This window comes from Notamacropus eugenii, chromosome 1 (genome assembly GCF_028372415.1).
Source record: "Notamacropus eugenii isolate mMacEug1 chromosome 1, mMacEug1.pri_v2, whole genome shotgun sequence".
NCBI classification, from domain to species: domain Eukaryota; kingdom Metazoa; phylum Chordata; class Mammalia; order Diprotodontia; family Macropodidae; genus Notamacropus; species Notamacropus eugenii.
Window position 1 is genome coordinate 81,003,280 of NC_092872.1, and position 10,322 is coordinate 81,013,601.

A 10,322-nucleotide genomic window follows, 5' to 3' on the forward strand; every position below is an offset into this window, starting at 1 on the left:
TCTATGGGGTTTTCTTGGCCAAGATCCTAGAGTGGTTTGCCATTTCCTTCTCTGGTGGATTAAGGCAAACAAAAATTAAGTGACTTGCCTAGGGTCACACAGTTTAAGTGTCTGAGGTCAGATCTGAACTCAGGTCTTCCTGATGCCAGGCTTCTTTATCCACTGAGCCATCTAGCTTTCTCCCATTATTTAACAAAGTACTGGCATATAGCAAGTTCTTAATAAATGCTTGTTGACTGACTGACTGATGATGTAGATAATAAAGGACTAAATGAGGCTTAAAAATACATTTTCAAAAGGAATAGAAGAAAAAAACACAAGCTATAAATCCCTCTCCTCTTATTTAATCAGTACACACTCTTTACTTTTCATATCATACTCAGGAAGCCAGGACAGTTGAGTCAGGGGAAGAGGAAAGCAATAACTCAGCTGAAGGATTACCCAAGGAGGGCGTCAGCTACCAAACATTCCCTTCTATGTGTTGTTTCCTCTCCCTAGAGAAAAGTCCTTGAAGACAAAGACTATCTTGCTTCAATGTTTGTATTCCCAACACTCAGCACATTGTAACAGCTTAATAAATACTTTTAATTTAATATCATAATAAAATGCTTAAATTTTTATTTATTAGATTTCTCTCAGCCACCGAGATTCACTATCAAGAGTAAGAGTCCAGGTCTCTAGGCTAGTTTTCCTTAAAAGACCTTTACTTGGAGACATAACTAGAAATTCTGCTACTCTATTCACACATACATTGAGTCATTCGATAAGTATTTCAGTGCCTACTACGCACACATGTGGGCAGCTGGGAGTCACGGTCATCGGAGTGCTAGGTCTGAAGTCAGGAAGACTCATCTTGTCGAGTTCAAATCTGGCCTCAGACACTTTACTAGCTATGTGACCCTGGACATGTCATTTAATCCTGTTTGTCCTCAGTTTCCCCATCTGAAAAATAAGCTGGAAAGGAAAATGGCAAACCACTCTAGTATCTTTGCCAAGAAAACCCCAAATAGATCATAAAGAGTTAGATACAACAGAAACAACTGAACAACAATAAAATGTACACACATACCCTGCAAACACCACAAACCATGCCCAGTGCAATCAGCATGAAGCACCCCTCCATTGAGGTTTGAGCAAGATGCTGCAAATACGAAGTAAGGGCAAAGGACACAGAGTTCCTAGAAGAGGAGTTCAAGGCCACTACTGGGTAGATTACCATTGGTACTAGGATTGAGTAGGACCTCATCCCAATGTACTAGTTAATAATTTCCTGTTTCAACTAATTATTCTTATTATTAAGGTGCTAAGGTCTGTTGGTTCTGCACTAAGACTGAAGACGATGACAGTGCCTTCTAAATGCTGTGGCTTCTAGATTTGGTACTCTGGGGAAAAGTTCCAGCTATCTCAGCCAAGTAACCTACCTGCTTCTCTTGAACTAGAGGGTTCAGTATGTAAATAAGAGGAAGAGAAATTGATTCAGGTTAGAGGTTTTGGAAAAGTTATTCAGTCCTTAAGAATTTAGTTACTTTAGTGGATTTCCCTGTATTTCTAGGTTTGTGTTTTCCCAAACCGCGCATGTCCCTGGAGAAGTTTTATGCATAGGGCTGTGCATTGGTTGTCTATATCCAAGGTAATTCTGACTTGGGTGGACTCAAATTCAGTCACTTCCAGGTGAGGGACCAATCCTGGTTACTTTCAATAGCAAAGTGGATAATTAAGGGTTGTCCATTGGGAGTAAAATGAAAAATGACTAATTAGCAGTGTTACAGAACTGTTTTATGCCATGATGAGTCTTATTTATCAGTGTCCCAGCAGATTGAAGCAATAGTAGTTATATGTTAAAGTTTCTGAATTCTGGTATAGTCATTCTGTAACGTTTGCTATGATTCTTTTTTTATGGTTATCGTTGCTTTCTGTGTAGAGATAAATGACCTGACCTAAATCTAATTCATATTGCGCCCTGAATATTTATTATTACTCCACCTATTGCTGGGAAAACTGTAGATGAAACCTTTAGGCAAAGTTTTCCCCAGAATGTCTAGGCCAGCACTTTGGTAGCAAGTCAATGAGTATGCCAATAAGGATTCTGATCCCCCCTAACAAGAGCAATGAACCTGGACAAAAGGTAATGACTGGGTACAGGACAGGTAATGGGTACAGGTCACTAGACCCTGTGAATCCTAGCAGAACAATGAGTCTATACTGGATGTGTGTTGAATGAGATTGGGTAGAAGGGGAGTAGGAAAACAGAAAGTCAGCCTTATTGCTTTGATGACTGTAAAGTTTTCTTAGATACACAAAGAATTGATGTCAATATACTGACCTGTTCATTTAATAATTTTCCCAAGTTTTCTGGGCAGGGATTTGGCAGAAGAAATTTGGCATCCCCGCTCTGATGACTTCCCCCTAAAAGTTAATCTGCAATTTTTCTTTCGTAGGAGATTCTTACACAAGATTGATGCATATAAACATGTCTACTTTTTTGGTAAGGATCGGGTGGCAAATCATCTCTTCAACTTCTTTCTCCTCTACCTCCCTTGTTCCTTCTTTCCTTTCCTTTGCCTTCTATTTTTTCTCCTCCACACCACTAAAAATTATGAAACATCAAGTCTAAAAGATACCTTAGAGCTCTAGGGACCTAGTCCAGCTCCCTCATTTTAGGGATGATAATAACACCTACTTCACTCAAATTACTGTGAGGATCAAGTGAGATAATAGAGGAGATTGGCAGTTTTGTGGTTGCCAAGGAGATTAGGATGCTGAAGATGGGTGCCAGATGGTCTCAGACAGAAATCTCCTAGAATTCTCTCTTCCCATGAGGACTTGACTGACAAGCCAGCCCCTCCCAGGCTAAGGGATTTGAGGAAGGGAAAGCAGAAAGTACTTGGGAGTGAAAGCTAAAAGAAGCCACATGGGGGAAGCAATTGACATGAATCTTCAGCTCTGGACTCTTGGGGCCTAGATGGTGTAATGAAATCATGCATGAGAGAAATGGGCAGGCATTGTGTGGCTGACACCAGTCAGGACTCCTGAGACCAAAGGCCAAGATCCTTCCTTCCTACTCTCCCTTCTTTCTCCTCTCTCTTGGAAGAGGGTTTAATCTACAGCAAACCTAACTCAGACCTGAGCAATGGTTCAGATTTGAGATATGAACAAAATTAGACGCTAATAGACTATCTGAGAGTTAACTAAAAAGAAAGAAGGGAGCAAACAATTATTAAGCACCTATTGAGTGCCAAGAATTATGTTAAGCACTTTACAAATATTCTTTACTACATTCTTTGGGAGGCAGGTACTACTATTGTCCCCATTTTACAGTTGTGGAAGCTGAAGCAGGCAGAAGTTAAATGACTTGTCCAGGGCCACACAGCTATTAAATGTCTGAGGCCAAATTTAAACTCAGTTCTCTCTGACTCCAGGCTCAGTGCCCTACCATTCCATCACCTAGTTACCTCTAGGAAGTTTATTTAATGGTAACAAGGAAAGGATATTCAGCAAGGATATAGCATGGATTCAAGAATACCCAGCCCTCCTTGTTTCCATGAACAACATCCGTCAGAAGGGTCCGTTAAAAGATATTGCATTGCCATGTGAATCAAGTCTGAGAGACATCAACTTCTCAAAGGCTAGGTTTTTTATGCCCTAGTCCAGGAGTCAGCAAGCCTTTTCTGTAAAGGGCTAGATGGCAAACACATTAAACTTTGTGGACTAAGAGGTAAAACTGAGACTATCATGCATCATAAGAGGAGAGAAAATTTTCCACACGTTTTTTCTTGATGAAAGTAAAAAATGTGATAATATTAATAATCATAATTGTACTTGACTATGATTTTTTGGTAATATAGGTCTACTGATGAGAAAAATGAAATTTTTGAAGATGTAACATTTTGCCTAATTGAGGTTAAAAGTTAGTATTCCCTGTCATCAAAATCAGTTGCAAATATTCATCCATCAATGCCAATGTGTCAGGGACTCTAGCAGAGTGTTTACTAAGTGCAATAGGCTTATTTCTTTTCAAAATATTATTTATCTGTAATTAATTTATTTGTTTTTAGTTTTCAACCATCATTTCCATAACTTTTAAATTTTCTCCCCCTCCCTTTCTTCCCTCCCCAAGACAGCATGCAATTCTATATGGGCTCTACACATGCATTCTTATTAAACATATTTTCATATTAATCATATTGCATAGAAGAATTAAAATGAGTGGGAGAAACCATAAGAAAAAACAAAACAAAACATAACATAACAAAGGAGAAAACAGTCGTTTTCATTCTGCGTTCTGACTCTACGTAGATCTTCCTCTGGATGTGCATGGCATTTTGCATCATGAGTCCTCTGGAAATGTTTCAGGTCCTTGCAACAATAGGTTTATTTCTATTTCTAAAAAAGTTAATCTTTCTGACTACTTTGTTTCAGAAGCCACTTAACCACTGCATTGCAAAATATGTCCTATTGCTTAATGGTAACATGGGGAAGAAGAGAAGGGGAGATAGATATTTAAATAATTTAATTCTTTTTAAGCCAACAGTTAGATAACTAGTGGAAAGAGGAGCAGTAGAAGAAAACAACTGATTTGTTTTCACAGTTTCCCAGGGCAGAGAGATTGCTTAGACCGAAATCCAGCAGTTAATGTTTAACAACTGGCTGAGGTGGGTAGTAGGTAGGGGGTGAGAGAGAATACATGAATTACACACTTTAAAATTTTATCTGAATGATTAACATTTTTTCCATCACTTTCTTAAGTCTAAACAATCAACAAGATAATAAATTAAGTTCTAATTTGCAGCATTTGCCAGTTTCTAAAGTGTAAATGCTCATAGTGAAAAATTTCCCAATATCTTGGCAGCCAGTTCAAGATGGCTCCTGCACACCACTGGGACCAAAAGGGCAGGCACAGTTCAGTGACTTTTGGCATGTAACTTCAAATTGCTTCCCAGAAGAGTTGGATCACTTCACAGCTCCACCGAAAGGGCATTAGTGTACTTGTCCTACATCCTACCACAGTCCATTGTTCTCTTTTGTTAATTTTGCCATTCTAATAGATGTGAGGTGGTACCTGAGAATTGTTTTAATTTGGATTTCTCTTATTATTAATTGTTTAGATCATTTTTAATATGGTTGTTGATCATTTATATTTCTTCTTTTGAACACTACCTGTTTCTATCCTTTGACGTGCTACGTAAAATAGTCATTTAGCCCTTCTGAGCAACACACTGATCTAAGATAATTCCAAAAAACACATGAGGGAAAATGTTATCCACAACCACAGAAAGCACTATGGAGTCTGAATGCAGATCAAAGGATATTATATGTTTTCTTTCTTTTGTTGCTTTTTGTTTTTTCTTTCTCATGGTTTTTCCCTTTTGTTCTGATTCTTTTTTTTTACAGCATGACCAATGCTGTTTAATATGATCATACATGTATAACATGTATCAGATTGCATGCTATGTTGGTGAGTGGAGTGTGGAGGGAGGGGGAGGGAATTTAAAACTCAAAATCTTATAAAAGCAAATGTTGAAAACCAAATATAAATAAATTAATTTTTAAAAAATCTTTAGTCATTCTCCTCCATGCTGTTTTAAAATGCAGTTATGCTAGACTTTAACTAAGAGAGTATTGCCTTTACCTGCCACATCTCCTTGCTTGAAGAAATCAAATGCCTGATAGCTGAGATAGCTTCTAGGCATTTGGGTCATTATAATTATACTTCATTCAGTTTCTACTTTTTATTTTCCCATCTACATTCTTGTGTGAATTGTGTTTGTTATTTTCTGGTTTGCACTTCATTATACGTCTGTTCATATCAATCTTCCTATGCTTCTCTAAATTCTATATTGTTATAACTGTTAACTTTTTTGTCAGTTACAACACTCATTACATTTTCTGAAAGTACTTTGTTTGAGTCTCCTTTTGCCACAATTTCTTTCTACCTCACATAATGCTTAATTGTGTACATATAGCATATCTCTCTCTCTCTCTCTCTCTCTCTCTCTCTCTCTCTCTCTCTCTCTCTCTCATGCATGCACACACATATGCACGTGCATACACACACACACACACACACACAGTAAAATCTTTGAGGTCAAGGTCTTTTGTTTTTGTGCTTGTACTTTCAGAGTCTAGTACATGATCAGCACTTAATACACATATGTATTAATTTTAACTACATTCAATGAAATAGCTTCATTTTTGTGATATCTTTAGATATTTGGCAAAATCCACAACCTTTTAATTCTTTTCTTGAAGAAAATATTTATGTTGTACTGACACAAGGCTTCTGAGTTATCTGCAAACTTCTGTTTCTTGATCTTGAATCATTTTTCCTAATAATTTTTGCTATCTTCTTTTGCATTGAAGATAAAATACATGATTTAATTTAAAGGATCTCATCATTTCCTTCTTAGAAATTCTCTACCTGAAGTCTAGACAGTTTGAATCACAAAGAACTTTAAACAACATCCCTCAGCCAAGTAGCCCTGGAGCTTTAAAGCTAAGAGAACATTTATTGGTGGCAGAAACAAAGAACTCTGCAATGGCTTTGGAACAGAGACAGGACCCTGGTGATTGAAGGCATAGAGGTAGCTTTAGAATGAAATGAAGATTGTGAAGACAGAACTGTAGCATCTGATAGCAAGGGGGTGGAACTAGCTGTGACTGACAGCAATGGAGACTGTTTCCTTCATGACATCTGAGAAGACAACCAGTGGTGCAGAGAGCTCTTCCAGTAGCAACTCAAGACAACCCTCTCTCTAGTCTTCCCAGAGGCATGGGTTAAAAGGTAAAAGAGCTATCCAGAGATATTTTCCACCAATGGCACAAGGCAGCCCTCTCTTCACTATTGCCAGAGCATGAGTTTCTCCCAAGATGTTAATTCCCTTTTCTCCACAGACAGAGGAACCAATAGAAAGAATTCATTGGGTTTTTGCTGTTGGATTTTCTTTTTCTTTCTCTTTTTTTTTCTTTTTGGAGACATTTTGGGCTAAGTGACTTGCCCAGATCACACAGTTATTGCCTTATGGCAGATTTGAGCTCAGGTCCTCCTGACTCCAGGGCCAGTACTGTATCCACTACACAACCTAGCTGCCCCCAAGGAAATTTTTTTTCATTGATTTATGAAGTGTTAAGGAAGGCTTCATGGCATATATGTTCTGGTTAGTTTTGTGTTCTTTGGAAGATTCATGCTTTGTTATGATAACATGTAATATAATAATTTTTTATCTCTGGTGATTTACCTAGTCTACATTGGATGGTAGTTCAGGCTGAATAGGGTACATTTCCCACCTTGAAATAAAGCATTATATGAGGATGCCAAAGCAGAGTGCAAGACAACCAGGATAGAGAGAGGGAGATCTCTATTAATAGAAAAATACAATTTAAGTTGTTTTAATGTATATTGTTTTTCATCCACATTCTTCTTTAATACCTTCTATTTCCTTGTCCTCTTTAACACTATTGGTCAGCACTAAATCTCTGTTATCAAATGATAATGGCATTATTTTCTAGATAGCATTGGCACTTTGTAGAATAGATGGTAAAAATGGACTGTGGAGTGTTTTATATCATTTTAATCACAACCCAAGGAAACTGACCAAGGGAGTGAAGGGTCTGGGAATCGTCATACAAGAAAAAACCAGAGATGTTTAACCTGTAGAAGACCTAATCAGGGCATGATTGCCAGCTCCAAATAGATGAAGGATTGTTATGTGAAGAGGGTTAGACATGCTATTCTGCCTTAGAAGACAAAGTAGAACTAATGTGTGGAGGTTAAAAGGAGGTAGGGTTTTTTTCAGTGTAAGGAAGAACTTCCTAAAAGAGCTATCTAAAAATACAGTGTACTGTCTCATGAGACAGTGACTGCCTTGTCCATGGCCATATTCAAACCAAGTCTGGATGTGTAACCAGTTTTATAACTGAGGAACCTGGATTCTCCCTGGGTACCATTTGGGAGAAGCAGCAGGAATGAAAACCCTAAAAGCACTGAATTGTATTTACTTACAGTACAAAACAGAAGTTTCATAGCCATGATCCTGGCCTCACAATATTTATAGTGTTAAGGAGAATCAGCCTGCAAAGATTTTAGACTCAATTTCTGCATTTCTTTCTCCCTGCAAGATTCTATAGATAAAGGCATTCCCCAATTGATAAATGGTCAAAGGATATGAACAGTCAGTTTTCAGGTGGAGAAATTAAAGCTATCTATAGTTATATGAAAAATAATGCTCTAAATCACTACGGATTAGAGAAATGCAAATTTAAACAACTCTGAGATAGCACCTCATACCTATCAGATTGGCTAATATGACAAAAAAGGAAAATGATAAATGTTGGAGAAGATATGGGAAAATAGGAACACTAATGCATTGTTGGTAGAGTTGTGAACTGATCCAAACCATTCTGAAAAATTATTTGGAACCATCAAAAGGCTATAAAACTGTGCATACCCTTTGATTCAGCAACACCACTACTAAGACTGTATCCCAAATAGGTCATAAAAATGGGAAAAGAATCCATATATATAAAAATATTTCTAGAAGCTCTTTTTGTGATGGCAAAGAATTTGAAATTGAGAGGATGGCCATCAATTGGGGAATGGCTGAACAAGTTGTGGTATATGAATGTAATGGAATTCTATTGTGCTATAAAAAATGATGAGCAGACAGATTTCAGAAAAACCTGGAAAGACTTACATGAACTAATGCCAAGCGAAGTGAGCAGAACCAGGAGCACATTGTACATAGTAACAGCAACATTGTGTGAAGAACTTTGATAGACTTAGATCTTCTTGGCAATGCAATGATCTAAGACAATGCCAAAACACTCATGATGGAAAATGCTATCCACGTCCAGAGAAAGAACTATGGAGTCTGAATGCAGAGGGAAGCATATTATTTTCATTTTTGTTGTTGGAGGGTTTTTTTGTTTTTTCTTTCTCTTGGTTTTTCCCTTTTGTTCCGATTCTTCTTTCACAACGTGACTAATGTAGAAATATATTTAACATGATTGTACATGTATAACCTATATCAGATTGCTTGCTGTCTTGGGGAGGAGAAGGAAAAGGAGAAAGGGAGATAAATTTGGAACTCAAAATCTTACAAAAATGAATGTTGAAAACTATTTTTATGTATAATTAGAAAAAATAAAATACTATTAAGAAAAAAAATTTTTTAAACATTCTATGGATAGATCAAGACAAGTCCAAAACACTCATGATAGAAAATGCTATTTACACCGAGAGGAAGAAGTGATAGTCTGAATGCAGATCAAAGCATACTATTTTCATTTTCTTTATTTTTTTATTTGTTGGTTTTCTTCCTTTCATTCTATTTTTTTTCCAGCAGCATGACTAATATGGAAGCATGTTTTACATGAATGTACATATATACCAACTCAGGGAGGAGAGAGGGGACAGAAGGAGAGAGAAAATTTGGAACTCAAAATTTTATATAAAAAAATGTTAAAAATTGTCTTTGCATGTAATTGGAAAAAAATTGTTTTAAAAAAATTTTATGGATAGAAGTTATACTTTATCCTTTGTTTTTAAAGAGAACCATGACATCAGGGAGGTGATGCCATGATGTACAAGCGAATTGGATTTATTGTGCAAAGTCACCAGCCTCACTTTCTCCTCTAGAACCATCTGGGTCCAGTGGCCATATATAGATCAGGACAAGTGGAGATGCCCCAGAATACAGTGGAGGACATTGGCCTTTTCAAGCTATGGTCTTTAACAGGTCTCAGTCTGATTGGGTGTGGACAGAGCAAGAGACTTAGAGTCAGGAAATCTGAGTTCAAATTCAGTCTCTTACTTACTAGCTGTGTGACCCTGGGCAAGCCACTTAATTTGCCTCAGTTCTTTATCTGTAAAATGAGGACACACTGGAGAAGGAAATGGCAAACCACTCCAGTATCTTTACCCAGAAAACCCCATGGACAAAAAGTTCACGGGGTCACATAGAGTCAAACACAACTGAATCACTGAACAACAATGATACCTTCCAAGGTAAGTATAATAAACATTCTCCAAGCTCTTATAATAATCAACTAGGAATTCGTTCTATTATGTACTATATTAGATCTGGGGCAATTGCTTTGCTTACAACAGGAGAAACTGGTCTCACCCTTCACCTCCTGAGGCAGAGCTTGGCAAGTTTGCAAAACGCCCTTTGTGCACCCAGTTACCAGAAGGAGAAGAAAAAAGGGGAAACAGGTTTGGCAGTGGTTTTGTTCCATTTGTGCTATATATCAGCATGAAAGATGCTACCTTCTCCTATTTGTTTCCTCTTGCCTTGGGGTCATGCCTGTAACTAGTTCTTGGTTAA

General features: G+C 37.4%; 1 long non-coding RNA gene across 1 annotated transcript; it reads left to right on the forward strand.

The window, feature by feature from the left end:
• The first annotated feature begins 1,331 nt into the window (after positions 1-1,331).
• On the forward strand, positions 1,332-9,485 carry LOC140503325 (uncharacterized). The gene is made up of 3 exons (XR_011966773.1): positions 1,332-1,480; positions 2,439-2,485; positions 6,408-9,485. It is a non-coding gene; the product is annotated as an uncharacterized lncRNA (long non-coding RNA).
• Positions 9,486-10,322: the final 837 nt, after the last annotated feature.